Source organism: Giraffa tippelskirchi, chromosome 3 (genome assembly GCF_054371585.1).
Source record: "Giraffa tippelskirchi isolate mGirTip1 chromosome 3, T2T-mGirTip1v1.2.pri, whole genome shotgun sequence".
Taxonomy (NCBI): domain Eukaryota; kingdom Metazoa; phylum Chordata; class Mammalia; order Artiodactyla; family Giraffidae; genus Giraffa; species Giraffa tippelskirchi.
The window spans coordinates 5,140,875-5,160,859 of NC_137277.1; the positions used below are offsets into that span (position 1 = coordinate 5,140,875).

At 51.2% G+C, this 19,985-nt stretch overlaps 1 protein-coding gene across 21 annotated transcripts in view; it reads right to left on the reverse strand.

Annotated features, from left to right (window-relative positions):
- The window catches only part of SLC39A11 (solute carrier family 39 member 11), a 371,868-nt gene that overhangs the window by 175,786 nt on the left and 176,097 nt on the right, over positions 1-19,985 (reverse strand). The gene's annotated exons all lie outside the window — the stretch shown is intronic.

A 19,985-nucleotide genomic window follows, 5' to 3' on the forward strand; every position in this document is an offset into this window, starting at 1 on the left:
GGGGACCCAGGCAACCTGTTCATCTCCACCAAGGGCACCGGCTGCCTGGGCCAGACCCAGCTGTCAGGCCGGGAGGAGTTGTGAGCAAGGTCACAAGCTTTCTGGCTGCAGAACTTTGGGGATGACAACAATTGGGATCGGAGGTGTCCGTGCTGATTCCAGAAACGGGAAAAACACACACTGGGAAAGAGCAGGTCAAACACCAAAACCCCTCTCTCCTCTCACCGCAGGGCAGAGGGCAGAAGGGACTCAGCTCCTGAACCATCAAAAGAAGCCTGGACGGCAGGGCCGCCCAGTGGTGGCCTCAGTACAGGAACCAAGGTCAGCAATTTTCAGGAATTCAGTGTCTCATGACATAAAAGAGGATGAGAGCCAAACAGAAGCATCTCAAAAGAAGGAAAGTGAGAGTCCTGGAGAACACAGCACATCTGAAGTTAAGCCCAGTTGGCCTTAAATCACGTCACCCTTCTGCTTTGTCCATCACCAGCTATTTTGACTCTTCTTTGCATTAGCGGCACCAAGTCTTGATTTTGATCCCCAAGTTTATTGAACAAATATTTATTGACTGTCAACTTTCTGGATACTTGGTAAACTACCAAATTCTAGCTCTTATGGAGCTTACAGTCCAGTGAGGAGCAAACAAGTGACTCGACAATGGGGCTGTGAGTCTGTCTTCCAAAGACATCGATGGGAACCCTAGGATCTAAGGGAAGGTGAACAGAATCATCTCAATGGCAAGGAAACAGCAGACATTTTCTGAAAACCAGGCAAAATAGTTCCAAACAAACAGAAGTTTCCATTTAAAACGTGCGTACCTCAAAATAACAAGGACTGTATGATTCCACTTACATGAAATACCGAGAAGAGGCAAAATCACAGACAGAAACTAGCAGCCACCAGGACTTCCCTGGTGGCTCAGACAGTAAAGAGTCTGCCTGCAATGCAGTTAGTCCCGGGTTCGATCCCTGGGTCAGGAATATCCCCTGGACAAGGGAATGGCAACCCACTCCAGTATTCTTGCCTGGAGAATCCCATGGACAGAGGAGCCTGGCAGGCTACAGTCCATGGGGTTGCAAAGAGCTGGACATGACTGAGAGACTAACACTTCCACTTTTTCACTTTCAGGGGCTGAGAAGGAGAACAAATGGGGAGTTACTGCTAAATGGTCACAGGGTTCCTGTTTGCGGTGATAAAGTTCTGGAGATGGATGGTGGTAATGCCTGCCCAGCACTGTGAATGCAATTAATGCCTCTGAATTATACATTTTAAATGGTTAAAATGGCAGATTTAATGTTAGGTATATATTATACCATAATTTTAAAATAACGATGCAATATGCTAAACATACTGGTACATTTTGGGTGAACATCAATAAAGCTGTTAAAAAAATAATAATAAAAATAAAAATAGCCAACTTAGTGGATTAAATAAATAAACAAATAAAATGTGTGATTTCATAGGGGAAAGAAGAAGGCTTAATCATCCAATCATGGAATGCATCTATTTATAAGCAAATACTAAACCTGTTTTCTTGGGTAAGTTTCAGAGGGGAATCTCACAAAAGTGATGCCTAGCTGTATCTTGCATAAATACACACACACACCTTCTTGCTCATCAGTGATCAGAAAGAGAAATGATTCAGGTATTTTACTTCATTATTTCTGTCCAACTAAAGGTAAAAAGTGAAACATAAACCCTTCCTCTCACGTCCTCTGACTTCTCCAATATATTTCTGTTGTCCTAATCATTTATTTACAATGCCCTTTATAAGGCACTTTTTAAAACTGAAGTAGAGTTGATTTACAATGTTAATTTCTCTTGTACAGCAAAGCGACTCAGTTATACATCTATACATATTCTTTTTTGTATGTTTCTCCATTATGGTTTGCCACAGGATATGGAATAGAGTTCCCTTATCATGCACTTTAATAAAGATGCTGACACCTCCTTTAAACTTGTTTTAAAACAGAAGGAAAGAAAGCCTCATGGCGCTGTGTGAGCCATCCTTGTTGAAGTTCTTAGGTCCCCCTGCAGAATACTAGGGGCAGCGGGCTCTCATCTGTGATGTCGCTGGGAGGGGCATCAAGAGAGCATCCTGCTGAGGGGTCAAGGCTGACGGATGAGGCAGATGGACGACCCCTGGGGACAGAAGGGCCTTGGAGCAGGCCGGCCCCGCCCCACCCCCAGCGACAGCTGGCGTCCGCGCCACGTGCTGAGGGCCACACACTCGCAGCTCTTTGTTCATAAGCTTCCATTATTTCTCATCCTACATCTCACACTGACCTCTGAGGCACCACCACGGCCGTAAGACGTGTTTTCGTTGGAGAGCATGTGCCTCGCCGGCGTTTCTTCCTTTGTCTCGCTTCTTCTTCCAACATGATTGAGGCAGAAGCGGGGAAAGGATGTGGAAAGGGAACCATTATCATTCCAGCAGAGATGCGGCCGCCTTCTTCCACTGGGGGCTGCTGCTTTGACAGGGGGTGGGTGGCGACCCGTCAGGTGCAGCCGGGAGAGACCCCGGTTTTAACTGAGAACAGTGGCTTTCAGCTGGGGTGACTGCTCCCCAGGGGACATTTGGCAATGGGCGCTTTGTGTGTGGGGTGGGGGAGAGCGGGGGTGCGGGCATCTAGTGGGGAGAAGCCAGGGATGCCGCTGAACACCCAACAACACACAGGGCGGCCCCCATCACAGAGAGTGATCCGGGCAAAGGCCATCAGTGTTGAGCTGAGACACTCCGCTTTAGAAGGTTGAGAACACTCACGACCTCCCTTTATTGCTCCTCTCGTGCTGAGAACGCACAGGCCCTCTCTTTACTGTCAAGATAAGAATTTGGCTGCTTCCTCCAGGAAGCCAGCCTGCCTTCAGGTATTTGGCAAATTTTTAAGTATCAACTGCACACCAGAACCAGTCTAGGTCCTGACGATTCAAAAGAGCCAAGTCCCCTGTCCTTCCAGAGACAGACAATAAACTCACAATATACTATAAAACCGAGGGCTGGTTGGGATAATGTTGATTAGAGAAATAAATCATCATAATGACACAGCACAACTGTTGTAAGTACTGGCCTCAAGCCCTGTGTCAGGCTTTCTTCCAGCACCTCATTATGAAACGCAAAGCTGGAGGGCTCCCCCAGACACAGTGCTGAGAGAGGGCTCTCTGAGAAGGTGGCATCTGAGCAAAGACCCGAATGGAAAGGAAGGAGCCACACTGACTTCCGAAGGTGGGGTTTCAGGCAAGGAGACAAACCACCCCAGCTTCACTTAGAAGCTGCCTTTTAAAAAGCTGAACAAAACCCTAGCGGATCTCACTTGTACTCACCCCACTCCTGGTCACAGGGCCCCACCTGTGGCCTCGGGAAGGGGGGGGGCAGGCTGTGCAGGGAGCTGCAGGGGGCACCCCCAGGTGACGGGGGGACAGCTTCTGCAGCCCAGTGTCCCCAAGCATCCCCAGACCCAGGCACCGGCCGGCCTCCTGCGGCTCCTTTAAGCCTCCCTTCCAGGTTCCACCCTCCCCTCTCCACCGCTGATTTGGAGGAGGAAATGGCAACCCACTCCGGTATCCTTGCCTGGAGAATCCCATGGACAGAGGAGCCTGGCGGGCTACAGTCCAGGGGGTCGCAAAGAGTCTGACACGACTGAGCGACTTTCGCTCCATGTTCCACCAACGCCTCTCCACCACTGCGAGGAAAACTGAGAAACACACCCCTCAGAATTTCAAAGAACAGTCTGGCAAGAGACACCCACTGTGCCTTGGTGGCTTTATCATAACGTCCTTGACGTTGAAGAAGAGTCAGGAAACCCCTGTGGGGCTGACACCCGCTCCTGGCACCCTGGAGCCCCGTCTGCTCATCCAGCTCGGACACTGCAGTGGAGGTGCTGCTGCTGCTGCTAAGTCGCTTCAGTCGTGTCCGACTCTGTGCGACCCCAGAGACGGCAGCCCACCAGGCTCCGCCGTCCCTGAGATTCTCCAGGCAAGAACACTGGAGTGGGTTGCTATTTCTTTCACCAATGCATGAAAGTGAAAAGTGAAAGTGAAGTAGCTCAGTCGCAGTCTGACTCTGTGCGACCCCACAGACTGCAGCCCACCAGGCTGCTCCGTCCACGGGATTTTCCAGGCAAGAGTACTGGAGTGGGGTGCCACTGCCTTCTCCGCAGTGGCGGGTTGCAGCATTTTTTTTTTTACTGGACCCTTAAATAAACACAGCTTCAGCCTGTGCTGGGGGGGAGGGTGGTGGGAGGGCCACCAAGTCCCTCGGGAAGAAATTCCTACTCTGTGTCCTCTTTCTCTGCTGATGGCAGCACACCCCCCTTTAAACTTGATATCATCGCTGTCTTCCATTTCTGAAGCTTCTTTTTTTTTTTTAATCTCTGCAGAACTTTTCCATCCACACTACCTCACTCAATCCTTGCAGCCCCCAGCGGAGGTGAGATGAGGGCTTGATCCCTTCCAGGGCAAACATCTGAGCGAGGCAAGCCTTTCTCAACCTTTCACTGCGGCCCTGAAAGCCTGCCTGGCTGCCCGTTGGCGGAGCAGTGAGTCATTGCCCTCCCCCTGACGGTTTCAGCCGGGCTCCTGGGACCCAGGACAGCCCCGGGATTGCTGGGTCCCCTTGCAGCTCCCAAATATCACAGTAGCTAAACACGGTCTCTGTTCCAAGCTACCCATCTCCCTCTCCTCCTGCCTCCTCCCCCACCCCATCCAGGGCTTCCTCCCCTCTGCTCCTCCCTCCCCACCCAACCCTCTAAACCCAGCTCGGTACAGAGAGCAGGGAGGCATCAGGCAACACCCGTCCAGGGCCACGGAACTTGAGATCATTGTCCTCTGGTGACCATTACTGTTATTATTATTATTAATGGTTGCAACAAATCCCTGGCTCAGAAGAAACACAGCAACTTCCACCCGCTCTGGAAAGGTCATGCCCAGAGGCAGGAGCTGGAAAAGTCTAGCACTTTCCAGAAGGAAAAGAGAGAGAGTGGAGAGACAGGAGAGGGAAAAAAAAGGAGGAGGAAACAAACTGAGGCGGAGGGAGGGAAGACAGCGCTCCTGCGGGGTGCTTTATGTGAGAACAGAAAAAAAGCTTCAACACGTAATATGCGTGCCTCCTTGCAGAAATAAAATCCGGGTGCTGCTCATCAGGGTTGGCCCTCCCAGGTCCCAGGAAGACAACTGCCAGCCGCTTGTGTTTCTGGAGCCCCAAAGAAAAGAGCCACAAATGGACTCAGAGCCTGGAAAGCAATCCGACAGGATAGGTGTCTGAGGATGGAGTCAGCCGAGGCAACGAAAGAAAGCCCCACAGGCAAAGCACAAATGGAGAAATGCCACGAGGTACCGAAGCCCCGAGGGACCTGTAGCCCCTAAAACTCAGGGCAACGGCTGGAGGTGTCTGCCCTGCATCCCACGAGCATCCTTCCCTGAGTTCTCCTGCCTCTGGTTTGTCCCTGCTGGGATGCATCCTTGCTGTTAACAGCCGTCGGGTGGGTGGGGGGCAGAGGCAAAGCAGACAGACCTCTGATGATCGCCCACGGGCTTGACTTTCACCAAACCTGCAGGCATGTCCGCTGTTGTGTCAGTTCGAGCCAGGGCGGAAGGGAGGGGTAGGGGGGTCTCTGGGATGTCTCAGCACATCCCCCCACCCCATGGAGTGCAGTCTCTTTAATTGAGGTTTGTCAGAAGCTCAGAACTCCCTGATGAAAAGCGGAGGGAAAGGTCGCAGGATTAATTGGTACCCCCTGCCAACCAGCCGCAGCCATGGAGAAGCCGCACCCCCTGGGGACCCAGGTGTACAGATCCCGGGGAAGGGGCCTGGAGCCCCAGCCGCCTTTGTCCCAGCCGCTGCCTTGGCATCCCCACTTAACCCAGACACACAGGGTGAGGTGAAGTAATGGATGCTGTTTCTATTACTGAGAAATCGCAATAATAATGACACTCGTAAGATGAGCTGAAATTATTCCACATAATGGAAAAAAAACTAAATGCTGCCCCTGATCACCAGTTGGAATATGGATGATTCTTACATAACAGACGGCCTTCTCTCCAGGGGAGGCCAGCGTGGGGCCAGGCGGGCCTCATGGCACACAGGGACATGGGGTGGCGAGGGGGACAAGTGGCTGCTGTCTTCCCTGCCTTGTTTGCCCACATGTTGAGGGACCCCGGGTCACAGCCAAAGACGAGGAGAACGGCAATTCAAAGTCCTTGGTCTCTACTGTGTTGGAAGCATAGAACATTTTGCCTGAGAGCGCTAGGACTGCACCCAACTCAGCTACCCGCCCTCCCCCTAAAATAACAGCATGACATCTAGGCCTTTGCAAGTGAGGCAAGTTTTCAGGTTTCTAAGGCATCGTCTTTGATGCCTTTAAAAAATCCTGGCTGAAGAAGCCTGAGCTCCCTCCTCCAGGAAGTCTTCCTGGATAAACTCAGTCTAGTCCGGATTAAATACAACCTCCCTCTCTTCGCTGCCTTGACATCCCACTCATGTTTCTCTCATCACATCTACCAAACTGCACAGTAACTCTCAGTTTCCCTGGCTGTCTCAAACCATGATATTTTTGAACCAGGAGCTATGTCTTTTGGCCCTCTTGGCAGGGCCCAGGACAGTGTCCAGGGACCAAGAACTCGTTGAATCTACCAGACTGAGTGATACCACAAAATCTCCAAGAGGAGAGGGGACATGCTATCTAACAGAGAAGACAAAAAAAATCCGAGGGAACACAAAACATTTAGGCCTTGAGAAAGAAAGACAAGGGGATTAGTGCAGAGATGGAAGGAAAAGGCTTAAAAGTATCAAAGAGTTTTCTTTTTAATAAGACTGTTTCTGACGTGGACCATTTTTCAAGTCTTTATTGAATTTGTTAAAATTTCCCTTCTGTTTTATGTTTTGGTTTTTTGACCTCAGCCTGACGCTTCTCAAAGGCGAACTTAACTATAGAATTCTAGCTGTATTTAAAGCAACGTAAGCTTGCTATTGCTCAAACGATCTTTGTAGAGACAAAACCTTCTCCTATTTCTGATACCAAACTACTATTCATAATCAAGCCTATTTAATCACGTAAAATAGATTCTGAAGCACCACAAAGTTCTCTCTGCACAGATCCAGCTCTCTGAGAGTCTGCAAAGATAGCCCTTCAATCATGGTTCCACGTAAGCTGCTCTGAGCTGTGCTCCAAACAGCCAGGTCTCGCACTAGCGTGGTTCACAGAGAGATAGTACTGGGCAGAGTTTTCCAAACCGTTATGCTTATTCTTGTAACTCGAAATACAACTTTGCCTCGTAACAATAATATAAATCTAAATGAAGGCAAATATCGAAGTCCAATGAAGTATCTTCTTTCTAACCCTCAATGATTATCCGAGACTTAATCCTAGGAGTCATTAAAATATACCAGAAAATCCATGCTGAGCCTTTTCTGCTTTCTCAACAGTTTGAGAACCCCCAGCTGACCTTTCCCAGGCAACGTTTTCTGACTTATGTTATCATTTTGGAGAATATAAGATCCCTTCAGAAGTCTGCTCAAAGATAAGATTTCTCTTCCTAGGGGACAAAAATGTGTATCAGACACTTATTGTTAGCAACAAAATACCCCAAAACTTAGTGGCTTAGAACATAAATCAGTTATTATTGCTCATAAGGCTACAGTCAACTGAGCACGGCTACTCATCTACCCCGGCTCAGTTAACATCAGCTAGACTCACGTGTGCACCATCTGTGGTCCATCCCTGGCTCACCTAGGGGTTGGATGGTCGAGGATGGCACATGTGGGTTGGTGGCCAGGAGCTGGCTGGCTCTTGGCTAGGAAACCTAGATTCTTCTCCATGTAGCTGTCATCCTCCAGTAAGATAGACTGGGCTCATTCATGTGGCAAACTCAGGATTCCAGGGCAGCAAGAGAAGGAAACATCCAATGTCAAATGATAGTCAAGTCTCTGCTTGCATCACATCTGGTACCACAGTAGGTCAATGGTCATCCAGATGGGAAGGATTGAGAAGCCAACTGTACCTTTTGGGGGAGAGGGGGGATCCAGGGTCACACTGTCATACTATGGATGATAACAGGGAGAGGATTTGTGGGCGTTTCTGCAAACAACCACAGCACACAGGCACAGACAGACAAAATGCAGCCTTCTCGAACCACGGGTGAAACTCACAAACTCAGCTTCATTCTCCTAAAAGAGTGCCTCTCCGATGGGGACCCAAGGACACATTCGCAGAGATATGAAAGTTCTCTATAAAAATTTTTTATTTTGTATTTTCATTTAAACCATAAAGAAAACCTTATCATCTCACACGCTAGTAAAGTAATGCTCAAAATTCTCCAAGCCAGGCTTCAACAGTACGTGAACTTCCAGCTGTTCAAGCTGGATTTAGAAAAGGCAGAGGAACCAGAGATCAAATTGCCAACATCCGCTGGATCATCGAAAAAGCAAAAGAGTTCCAGAAAAACACCTACTTCTGCTTTATTGACTATGCCAAAGCCTTTGACTGTGTGGACCACAACAAACTGTGGAAAATTCTTAAAAAGATGTGAATACCAGACCACCTGACCTGCCTCTTGAGAAATCTGTATGCAGGTCAGGAAGCAACAGTTAGAACTGGACATGGAACAACGACTGGTTCCAAATAGGAAAAGGAGTACGTCAAGGCTGTATATTGTCACCCTGCTTATTTAACTTATATGCAGAGTATATCATGAGAAATGCTGGGCTGGAGGAAGCACAAGCTGGAATCAAGACAAAATATCAATAACCTCAGATATGCAGATGACACCACCCTTATGGCAGAAAGTGAAGAACTAAAAAGCCTCTTGGTGAAAGTCAAAGAGGAGAGTGAAAAAGTTGGCTTAAAGCTCAACAATCAGAAAACTAAGATCATGGCATCTGGTCCCATCACTTCATGGGAAATAGATGGGGAAACAGTGGAAACAGTGACAGACTTTATTTTTGGGGGCTCCAAAATCACTGCAGATGGTGACTGCAGCCATGAAATTAAAAGACACTTACTCCTTGGAAGGAAAGTTATGACCAACCTAGACAGCATATTAAAAAGCAGAGACATGACTTTGCCAACAAAGGTCCATCTAGTCAAAGCTATGGTTTTTCTAGCAGTCATGTATGGATGTGAGAGTTGGACTATAAAGAAAGCTGAGCGCCGAAGAATTGATGCTTTTGAAGTGTGGTGTTGAAGACTCTTGAGAGTCCCTTGGACTGCAAGGAGATCCAACTAGTCCATCCTAAAGGAGATCAGTCCTGAATATTCATTGGAAGGACTGATACTGAAGCTGAAACTCCAATACTTTGGCCACCTGATGTGAAGAGCTGACTCATTGGAAAAGACCCTGATGCTGGCAAAGATTGAAGGTGGGAGGAGAAGGGGACGACAGAGGACGAGATAGTTGCATGGCATCACCGACTCAATGGACATAAGTTTGAGTCAACTCCAGGAGTTGGTGATGGACAGGGAGGCCTGGCGTGCTGCAGCTCACAGGGTCACAAAGAGTCAGACATGACTGAGTGACTGAACTGACTGAACTGAACAATACCAACTGTCTGAATCACTAAGTTAGAAACTCCAATACTTTGGCCACCTGATGCAAAGAGTTGACTCATTAGAAAAGACCCTAATGCTGGGAAGGATTGGGGGCAGGCGGAGAAGGGGACGACAGAGGATGAGATGGCTGGATAGCATCACCGACTCGATGGACATGGGTTTGGGTAGACTCCGGGAGTTGGTGATGGACAGGGAGGCCTGGCGTACTGCGATTCATGGGGTCGCACAGTCAGACACGTCTGAGCGGCTGAACTGAACTGAACTGAATCACTAGGGTGGTCTCTTTATAGCCAAATCCTATGGCTGGGGGTCAGTGCTTCATGTCCGCCTTTGTGTTGATGATGGAGTGCGTACTGAGCGGTATTGATTTCACCGTTGAGGGCTGATTGTTGAGGGTGAGCTCAATAAACTCTGGGCCAAGCTCAGGCCGACTCCCTTGTGGAGCCCTGTATACACAGGGGAAGTTTCCAGGAAGTCCCAGAGCAGCCTGGGGAGAACCGCCTCCCTCCAGCAGCATTCCTGAGACAGACCTGCCAGAGGCCTAGGCAGCTGATCACTGCAGTTGGAACCCCTGGCTCTTGGAATCAGTGGCTTATTTTTAGTGAAACCTTGTCTGCCACATCACAAATAAGTTGTTGATGTTTGTTTGATCAGTTTCCTTGTTTTGATGTGAACTGACATGTTTTGGTTCCATGACTCTGCCAAAGCCAAAAAGCATAAGACTAGTGTATACCTACGCTCTGGCATAGTAAGGCTGGTAAATGTGTCTCTAACAGGGCTTCCCTGGTGGCTCAGATGGTAAAAAAAAAAAAAAAAAAAAAAAAATCTGCCTGCAATGCAGGAGACCCAGGCTTGATCCCTGGGTCAGGAAGGTCAAGGGAAAATGGCAACCCACTCCAGTATTCTTGCCTGGAGAATCCCATGGATGGAGGAGCCTGGCGGGCTACAGTCCATGGGGTCGCAAAGAGTCAGACATAACTGAGAGACTAACACTACTACACTCCTACTAACGGGACAGTAAAAATACCTTGAACCAACATTGGGACTGTGTGAGATTTATTTCCTTTTAAATGAAAACGCATGTTGAGTCAAAGGGGAAAAACACAGCCTACAGGGGGAAACAACGGATTCTCCTCCTTGAGGTCTCCCTCCTTATCAACTGTCATTCAAAATATAGTAGTCATGTCTGGGATGTCCCTCGTGGTCCAGGGGCTAAGACTCCACACTCCCAATGCAGGGAGCCTGGGTTCGATCCCTGTTGGAGGAACTAGATCCCACATGCTGCAGCTAAAGATCCTGCATGCCTTGTGCCCCAGCTGACACTCCCGCGTGCCGCAACGAAGGCCTGGTACAGCCAAACAAGTAAATACACATGAAACACACACAGAGCAGTGTCTGCCTTCACGTGGCCAATACTGAGAACGTGACCGTCCACAGTGACCTCGTGATGGTTTCTCTATGGACAAAATAATGGGAATTGTGGGAAATGAAGTCACGACTCTCCGTGCTGCCTTTAGCCAAAGCAACGTGTTGACCAAGACACCTCACACACGTCTGTGTGTGGATGAGAGGCTCCTGAATCCCTTCTGTCCTGTGTGGGCATCTCCCAGAGCTGCCTGTTCACCGAGATGCTCCAAGAAAGATTCCACAGACAGATGTGGGAAATCTGAGAACGTCCATGCATATGTGGATAAAGACTCTGAGGCCCAGAGCAAGAAATGCTTTTGTTTAAACCTGCATTTCCCACACCAATTTAGCCGCACACAGAACTTTGTAATACTCAGCAGATGAAATTTCAGAGATCAGCGCTCAGAGCAGTTCTGTTCTGTTCCCTGCACTCAGAACGTCCAGCAAAACAGGTCTCCTTATGCTATGATAGCATCACATTTTATCTGGAAAAAAAACTCAGAAAAACTGGATGGGGCATCTTGGCCTCAGAATGTCTATCACTTTCACAAATGCAGGTCTGCTGATCATCTTGAAAAAAAAATAATAAATAATAACGATTAAAAAAACAAGTCAGTAGAATGTATTGTGTGTTTCTCCCCTTGTAGTCACACCAGCTGGAGATTATGAAAACCAAGAAGGTATTATTATATCAAACCCAGCCCTCCCTTTGTTATATAACTATAAATAACAATAACAAAATTATATATACAGGAAAAAAATAGTCTATTACCATGGCTCTAAAAGAGATCTTTATCACAGCAGCACTGAGAAGAAAATAAAACAAAAACTAATATCAGGCTTATCACCAACATTAATGGCTCTGACAACGGTAAAATCATAAAATGACCTTTTCTTTGTTCTAGGAAGGAGAGGGAAAGAGCATCTGTCGGAAAGTCACGACCCACAGAGTGGACTGATGACTCAAGAGGCCTCTGCCCATAAGATTCTGCTGAGCAACCAAGGTACTAAAGCATCTGTCGGAAAGTCACGACCCACAGAGTGGACTGATGACTCAAGAGGCCTCTGCCCATAAGATTCTGCTGAGCAACCAAGGTACTAAACCAGTGCGGCACCGGATGCAGAGTGAGTGGAGGCAGAGAAGGTGCAGTGGGCGGAGGCAAAGACGGAGGGGGCGGAGACAGAGATGGGGGCGGAGATAGAGGTGGAGGGGGCGGAGATAGAGATGGAGGGGGCGGAGACAGAGATGGGGGGGTGGAGATAGAGATGGAGGGGGCGGAGATAGAGATGGAGGGGGCGGAGACAGAGATGGGGGTGGAGACAGAGATGGAGGGGGTGGAGATAGAGACGGAGGGGGCGGAGATAGAGATGGAGGGGGTGGAGATAGAGACGGAGGGGGCGGAGATAGAGATGGAGGGGGCGGAGACAGAGATGGAGTGGGCGGAGGCAAAGACGGAGGGGGCGGAGACAGAGATGGAGGGGGCGGAGGCAGAGATGGAGTGGGCAGAGGCAAAGACGGAGGGGGCGGAGACAGACGGAGGGGGCGGAGATAGAGATGGAGGGGGCGGAGACAGAGATGGGGGTGGAGATAGAGATGGAGGGGGCGGAGATAGAGATGGAGTGGGCGGAGACAGAGATGGGGGGTGGAGATAGAGATGGAGGGGACGGAGATAGAGATGGGGGGGACGGAGATAGAGATGGAGGGGGCGGAGACAGACATGGAGTGGGCGGAGGCAAAGACAGAGGGGGCGGAGACAGAGATGGAGGGGGTGGAGATAGAGATGAAGGGGGCGGAGACAGAGATGGAGTGGGCGGAGACAGAGATGGAGTGGGCGGAGGCAGAGACGGAGGGGGCGGAGACAGAGATGGAGGGGGTGGAGACAGAGATGGAGGGGGCGGAGACAGAGATGGGGTGGAGATAGAGATGGAGGGGGTGGAGATAGAGACGGAGGGGGTGGAGATAGAGATGGAGGGGGCGGAGACAGAGATGGGGTGGAGATAGAGATGGAGTGGGCGGAGACAGAGATGGAGTGGGCGGAGACAGAGATGGAGGGGGCGGAGACAGAGATGGAGTGGGCGGAGACAAAGACGGGGGGGCGGAGACAGAGATGGGGTGGAGATAGAGATGGAGGGGGCGGAGATAGAGACGGAGGGGGCGGAGACAGATGGAGGGGGCGGAGATAGAGATGGAGGGGGCGGAGACAGAGATGGGGGTGGAGATAGAGATGGAGTGGGCGGAGACAGAGATGGAGGGGGCGGAGACAGAGATGGAGTGCGAGGAGGCAAAGACAGAGGGGTCGGAGACACAGATGGAGGGGGTGGAGATAGAGATGGAGTGGGTGGAGACAGAGATGGAGTGGGCGGAGACAAAGACGGAGGGGGCGGAGACAGAGATGGGGGTGGAGATAGAGATGGAGGGGGCGGAGATAGAGACGGAGGGGGCGGAGACAGAGATGGAGGGGGCGGAGATAGAGATGGAGGGGGCGGAGACAGAGATGGGGGTGGAGACAGAGATGGAGTGGGCGGAGACAGAGATGCAGGGGGCGGAGGCAGAGAAGACGCAGTGGGCGGAGGCAGAGACCAAGTGGGTGGAGGCAATGGAGTGGGCGGAGGCAAGGACGGAGTGGGTGGAGACAGAGACAAAGTGGGCGGAGGCAGAGACGGAGTGGATGGAGGCAGAGAAGACGCAGTGGGCGGAGGCAGAGACCGAGTGGGCGGAGGCAATGATGGAGTGGGCGGAGGCAAAGACGGAGTGGGTGGAGACAGACAAAGTGGGCGGAGGCAGAGACGGAGTGGGCTGGAAAGAAGCATCCTTGGTGTGGACCCCAATATTTGTACAAACCCTCTTGTCTGGCCCATGCTCATCTTCTAACTGCCCTTTCTTCCATTATCACTCTCAAACCTCAGGAACTTTCTGTGATGTAGACAGATGGCATCACTACCCCTACTATGGTTGAACTGTTGCACTCTCTCTACCCTGCTTCTAAAATTCATATGTTGAAAACCTAACCCCTAGTCCATCTGAATAAGATTCTGTTTGAAGATGGGATCTTTAAGGTTTTTTTTTTGGCTCTGCCACGCAGTATGTGGAATCTCAGTTCCCTGACCAGGGATTGAACCCACCCCCCTTGTGATGGATGTGTGGAGTCTTAACAATGGACTGCCAAGGTAGAAGTCCTGAAGATGGGATCTTTAAAGAGGTAATTAAAACGCAGTCATTAGGATGGGATCTAATAATATGACTGGGTGTCCTTATGAAAGGGGAAATCTGAACACAAACATGCATGGAGAGAATACGGTGTGAAGACACAGAGACAGGACAGCTTCCACGAGCCAAAGAGGAGGGCCTGGAACAGACCCTTCTCTCATCACTTTTTTTTTTCCTTTTGAAAGTTGCTCAGTCGTGCCCAACTCTTTGCGACCCCATGGACTATAGAGTCCATGGAATTCTCCAGGTCAGAATACTGGAGTGGGTAGCCTTTCCCTTCGCGAGGGGATCTTCTCAACCCAGGGATCAAACCCAGGTCTCCCACATTGCAGGCGGATTCTTTATCAGCTGAGCCACCAGGGAAGCCCAATCATCACTCTTAGGAGGAGCCAGCCCTGCTGTCACCCTGGTCTTGGCCTTTCAGCTTCCAGAACTGAGAGGCAGTAAGTATCTGTTGTTTAAACCATCCAGCCTGTGGCACTTTGTGAGGGCAGCCCTAGCAGACGAATGTTGCTCTTGTTCTTTAGTCCCTCAGTGATGTCCGACTCTTTGCGACCCCCTGGACTGTAACCCTCCAGGCTCTTCTGTCCGTGGGATTTCCCAGGCAAGAATACTGGAGTGGGGTGCCATTTCCTTTTCCAGGGGATCTTCCCGACCCAGGGATCGAGCCCGCATCGCCTGCTTGGCAGGTGGATTCTTTACCACTGAGCCACCTAGGTAGCCCCTGTTGAAGACGACCGAACATGAAAAGTATCAGAAGGGACAGAGGTGCCCTCAGCGCCACGCTGGGGGCCCCGACCCATCAGACATGCGTCCAGGGAATCGGAGTGAGAAGCACTCATTCCAACAGACCAGGAGAGAAAGACCAGCAGCAGTACTGAGATATCAGGGAGGTTTCAGTGTCTCCTGAACTATTCCAGGTAAAACACGACTTTGCCTGCAGTCCCCCGGGCGGAGCTGGGGGGTGCGCTGGGGTGTGCGGGGGTGGATGTCAGCGGGGCCCTGGGGCGTGGGGAGGACTCCACAGCATCGTCCCTCCCTCTCACCCTCACAGCCAAGGCCTCCGTCCATCCCCTAGCCTTGGCCCCTGCTCACGCGGCCAGCTGCCTTCTCAGCAGCGTCCCATCCCCACGGGGCCTGGGCCACCAGGATCTGAAACCTCAAACTGTTTCTAGAAACAGTCTTTCTGCTTCCTGACAATTGCTGCCTCCAAGGCTGAGACACACGGCTTCCTAAATGGACCTGTTGTCCGGGGTACGCAGTCTAAACGAAGCCAGCTGGAAACGGCAGGATCAGGGGCCAGTTAGTGACTCCAAGGACGGTGGAGAGGGGAGGGGAAGACTCTGGACGAGGGTGGAAATCCTTGTGCACTTTTATGCTGAGGAAACAGCAAATAAATGGCAGACAAACCACTTCAAAAGAGAAGCCGTGGCTTTGAAGAACACGTTTGAGGGTTTTCTTTGTGTGTTTTTTTTAATGGGGCTTTATCCAAAGTATCACTCTGCTTGGAGCAGAATTAATTATTCAACTGATCTGGGCTTGATGAGGGTCTGGCAGCCGAGAAGGGAATGAAGCAGCTTGCTTCTAAAGAACGCTTTTTCTGCTTCCTGCTGTGGGTACGCGGGGGCCAGCATCTTCCCCTTTTCTCTCTCTTCCAAGCCGCAGTCCTAGAGCAAACAGCCAAGCTGAGACACAGCAGGCCGCATGGCGTCTCAGCTGCCACATGGCCAATTACCACAAATTCAGGGCTGCAAGCAACATTTATCTCTCTTATCTCCGTTTCCACGGTTCAAGGACCCAGGAAAGGGTTCGACTGGGTCCGCTGCTCAGTGTCTCACCAGGAGGCTATCTAGATCACGGCCAGCCGGGGCTGAGGGCCCATCTGAGGCTCTCGTCCAAGTGCACGGTTGTTGGCGGAACTCGGAACTTTCTTGCAGATGAAGGACCAAGGTTCCCATGTTGTTGCTGGTGGTACTGGGGACTCCTCCCAGCAACCAGAGACCACCCTGAGGTCCTTGCCACGCAGTCCCCACCATCGGCAATTTGCAGCATGGCTGTTGGCTTCTTCAAGGCCAGCAGGGGACGCCGTCTCACTTCATATCCCTCTGATTTCAAGAACGGCCCAGGCTCTGGTTTAAGGACTCACCTGATTAGGTCAGGCCCACCAGGACACTCTCCCTATTGATGAGCTCAAAGTGAACCGTTAGGTCACCTGAGCTGTAATCCAATGAGAGTGACACCCCACTGAGGGGGGATTCCATGGCGGGCACACCTGGGGGTGCCGTCTCGGGATCCCCCGACCACAATCCTGGTGGTACAAAACTCCTTAACCTCCCCATCACCCTGAGATTTCCAGAGTCTAAATGTCTCTTTGGTGACTAAATCGGAAGCCATACGTACGGACAAAATGTACTGTCCTACCAACTCTTTCCAACACCAACTCTCCACATCAAAGCCCCAACCTCACAGAAGAAACCTAGTGTCTTCTGTCTCACCAACACACCTCGGCAAGGTGGCGGCAGGTCCCACAAGTTCTGTCAGGCACAGGCTTCAGCTCAGCCATCATGGGGAAGAGATCTACAGAGGCCACGAGGCCAACTGGGGGCTTCCCAGGTAAAGAGCCTGCCTGCCAATGCAGGTAGACATAAGAGACGGGTTGGATCCCTGGGTCAGGAGGATCCCCTGGAGGAGGGCATGGCAACCCACTCCAGCATTCTTGCCTGGAAAATCCCATGGACAGAGGAGCCTGGCGGGCTACAGTCCATAGAGTTGCACAGAGTCAGAAAAGACCAAAGCGACTTAGCACGTACACACGCATGGGGCCAACTGAGCCATTAGGCCCAAAATACACTTCTAGGGGGTCCCTCAAAATGTTTTATTATGAAATAAGAAGAGACAAATGAACAATAATGAAAACAAAATAATGAATCCAGCATAGATTATATTCATGTTTACACCAACATAGCTATAATAATATATATATGTACATATATACATATATTATTTGGTAGGAGGTAAAGTGAAAGTCTCTCAATCGTGTCCAACTCTTTGTGACCCCATGGAGTATAACCCACAGGCTCTTTCGTCCATGGGATTCTCCAGGCAAGAATACTAGAGTGGGTAGCCATTTCCTTCTCCAGGGGATCTTCCCGACCTAGGGATGAAACCCAGGTTTCCTTCATTTCATGCAGATTCTTTGTAGTCTGAGCCACCAGGGAAGCCCCAAGAATACTGGCTGCTGCTGCTGCTAAGTCACTTCAGTCGTGTCCGACTACGTGCGACCCCATAGATGGCAGCCCACCAAGCTCGTCCGTCCCTGAGATTCTCCAGGCAAGAACGCTGGAGTGGGTTGCCATTTCCTTCTCCAATGCATGCATGCATGCTAAGCTGCCTCAGTTGTGTCTGACTCTGTGCAACCCTATGGACAGCAGCCCAGCAGGCTCCTCCATCCACAGGATTCTCCAGGCAAGAACACTGGAGTGGGTAGCTATTCCCTTCTCCAGGAGATCTTACCAACCAAGGGATCACACCTGGGTCACCTGCATTACAGGCAGATTCTTTACCCTCTGAGCCACAAGGGAAGCTCATTTGGTGGGGGAAGGGGTCCCACAAAGACAAAAAGGGGTCTACACAAAGACAAAAGCTCCTACAGCCCCCTAAGTCTGAAGGCAGGCCTGGCAGCAGTGCCTCGTCAAGGTACATGTGGGTTTTCCTTGCACAGCACTTCCAGAGGGCATCTGAGCCTGTCTCAGGAAGAGGACTCAGGCAAGCCCAGGGTCCTACAGCACTGACCTTTGGACTAAGTGGATTGAAAGTGCTAAGGGACAAATCAGGACAGATCCCCGGCCATCCCCGGCCAGTGCCGAGGTGGTAATTAGTATGATGGGAACAAACTGGCCTGAAGTCATAAACACGGGGCTAATAAGGCCATGTTTGGTCCCTGGATGAGCCCCGGGTAACGTCGCCCTCCTAATGACCATCAGCCATCTCACCGCTGGGAGCAGATGGCCTCCAGGGGGACATAAAATGAGGCAAGTAACACCCTTCTCAAATGCCAGGACATGGGCGTAAGACTATTATCAACAATGTCAAGAGGATCCTCATCTTCTTGAAAAGGAAACAGAGAAGTTGAGCCTGTCACCATGTCAGAGGTGTCAGAGGTCCGGGGTGACGCTGGGCAGCAAGATGGGAGCTGGAGCAGAGACAGATCAACACAAACCGGAGGAGAGAAAGGATGGAGACGCCAGGAGGGAGGGCAGCACAAGGAAGAGAGGCCGATGGCTGGCAAGGAAGCCAGGGTGGGCCAGGAAAGCAGGACGCAGGGAGAGGCAGGGGTGCGATCCCCGCCCCGCAGGAGCCACGCACCTGGGACAGACAGGGAGCTCTGCTATTAACATTCCAGTTCCTGTTAATGGAACCAGGGGATTCAGCCTGGACAGTCCCCAAGGCCTGCTCTACACCCAGCCTTCTGTAAATCTACAGATCCGCTTGTGCTGAGTTGCCCAGTCGTGTCAGATTCTTTTTGACCCTTCAGGCTGTAGCCCACCAGGCTCCTCTGTCCATGGGATTCCCTAGGCAGGAATACTGGAGTGGGTTGCCGTTTTCCTCCTGCAGGGGATCTTCCCGACCCAGGGATCGAACCCGAGTCTCCTGCATTGGCAGGTAGGTTCTTTATCCACTGAGCCATCCGGGAAGCCCCACAAGTCTCTAGTTCCAGACAAAGACATCAGTCGTCACTCTACAGGAGGGAGAGTCCCACCAACCACTCCTCCTCCCCCCACCCCAACTGTCCGACCCACTGAGATGGTGCGTCTGGAGGAGAAAGGTCCTTGGCTGCAAGGTGGGACCGCATCCCAGGTGGATCAGGGGCAACAGCGCAGCCACTCCAGATCCTCACGGGCGTCTGATGGTGGGGGCGCAGGCTGGTACCTCTCATGGCGCAGGGTAGCAGGTAGCAATAGAGGCTCCTTGTGGGAACGTCACGCCCACTGGGTTCTCAAGAGGAAGAATGCCCCGCTCTTCTGAGGACAGACTTCCCCGGCTTCAAGGCAGAGACTGAGAAGAACACGACGCCCACACAACCAGCCCAGACGATTTCGGGCAAGGGCACTCCTCCCCAAAGGGTGATCCGTGGACGACAACTTCTTCCCCACCACGCAGGGAAGCCAGGAAAGAGCCACGCATGAAAGACGTGAACCAGGGGATATGTATCTAGATATTCATGGACCTGCTACATCCTGGGAAGGAGGCCAAAGGATTGATGTGTCCACCAAGAGAGGCGGACTGACTTAGGAGAGAGAAGTCACAAGCACCCTGCCCCACACTAGACAAGTTCTGCCACAGGGGGAAGAGCCTTTTGCAAGAAAAACACAAACACATCCCAGGCAGGAGGTACTGATTGCCTTTCTCCATCATGCGGTAGCCGCAGGTTGAACAGTACAGGAGGCGTTCACGCCATGACCTTCTGAGCGGAGGCAGGAGGCCAGCAAACCAGCCTCAGATTAACGAGAGAGCCGGCTGGTGAGACAGTCATTGCCGGGACATGCGAGGCCAAGGAGCGAGATTAATATCCAGGGTTAACTGGATCCTGGCCCCTGGCCTGCATAGCTAAGGTGAGCACTCGCCTCTGCCCGCCAGGGATCTTCTCCGGGAGCAGCTGTTCACTGCCGCTGCCTCCCACTGGGCCACTGAGCTGGTTCAAAGCCCGCTCCCCGACCCTCCTTCATTCTCCTCCTCTGCCCGGCGGCCTCATCCTTTCTCTCACCTGACATACCCCACCGCTTGCCCCGGGCTCAGGAACGAAGATAAAAGATTTGTGTGCCTCTGGTCTT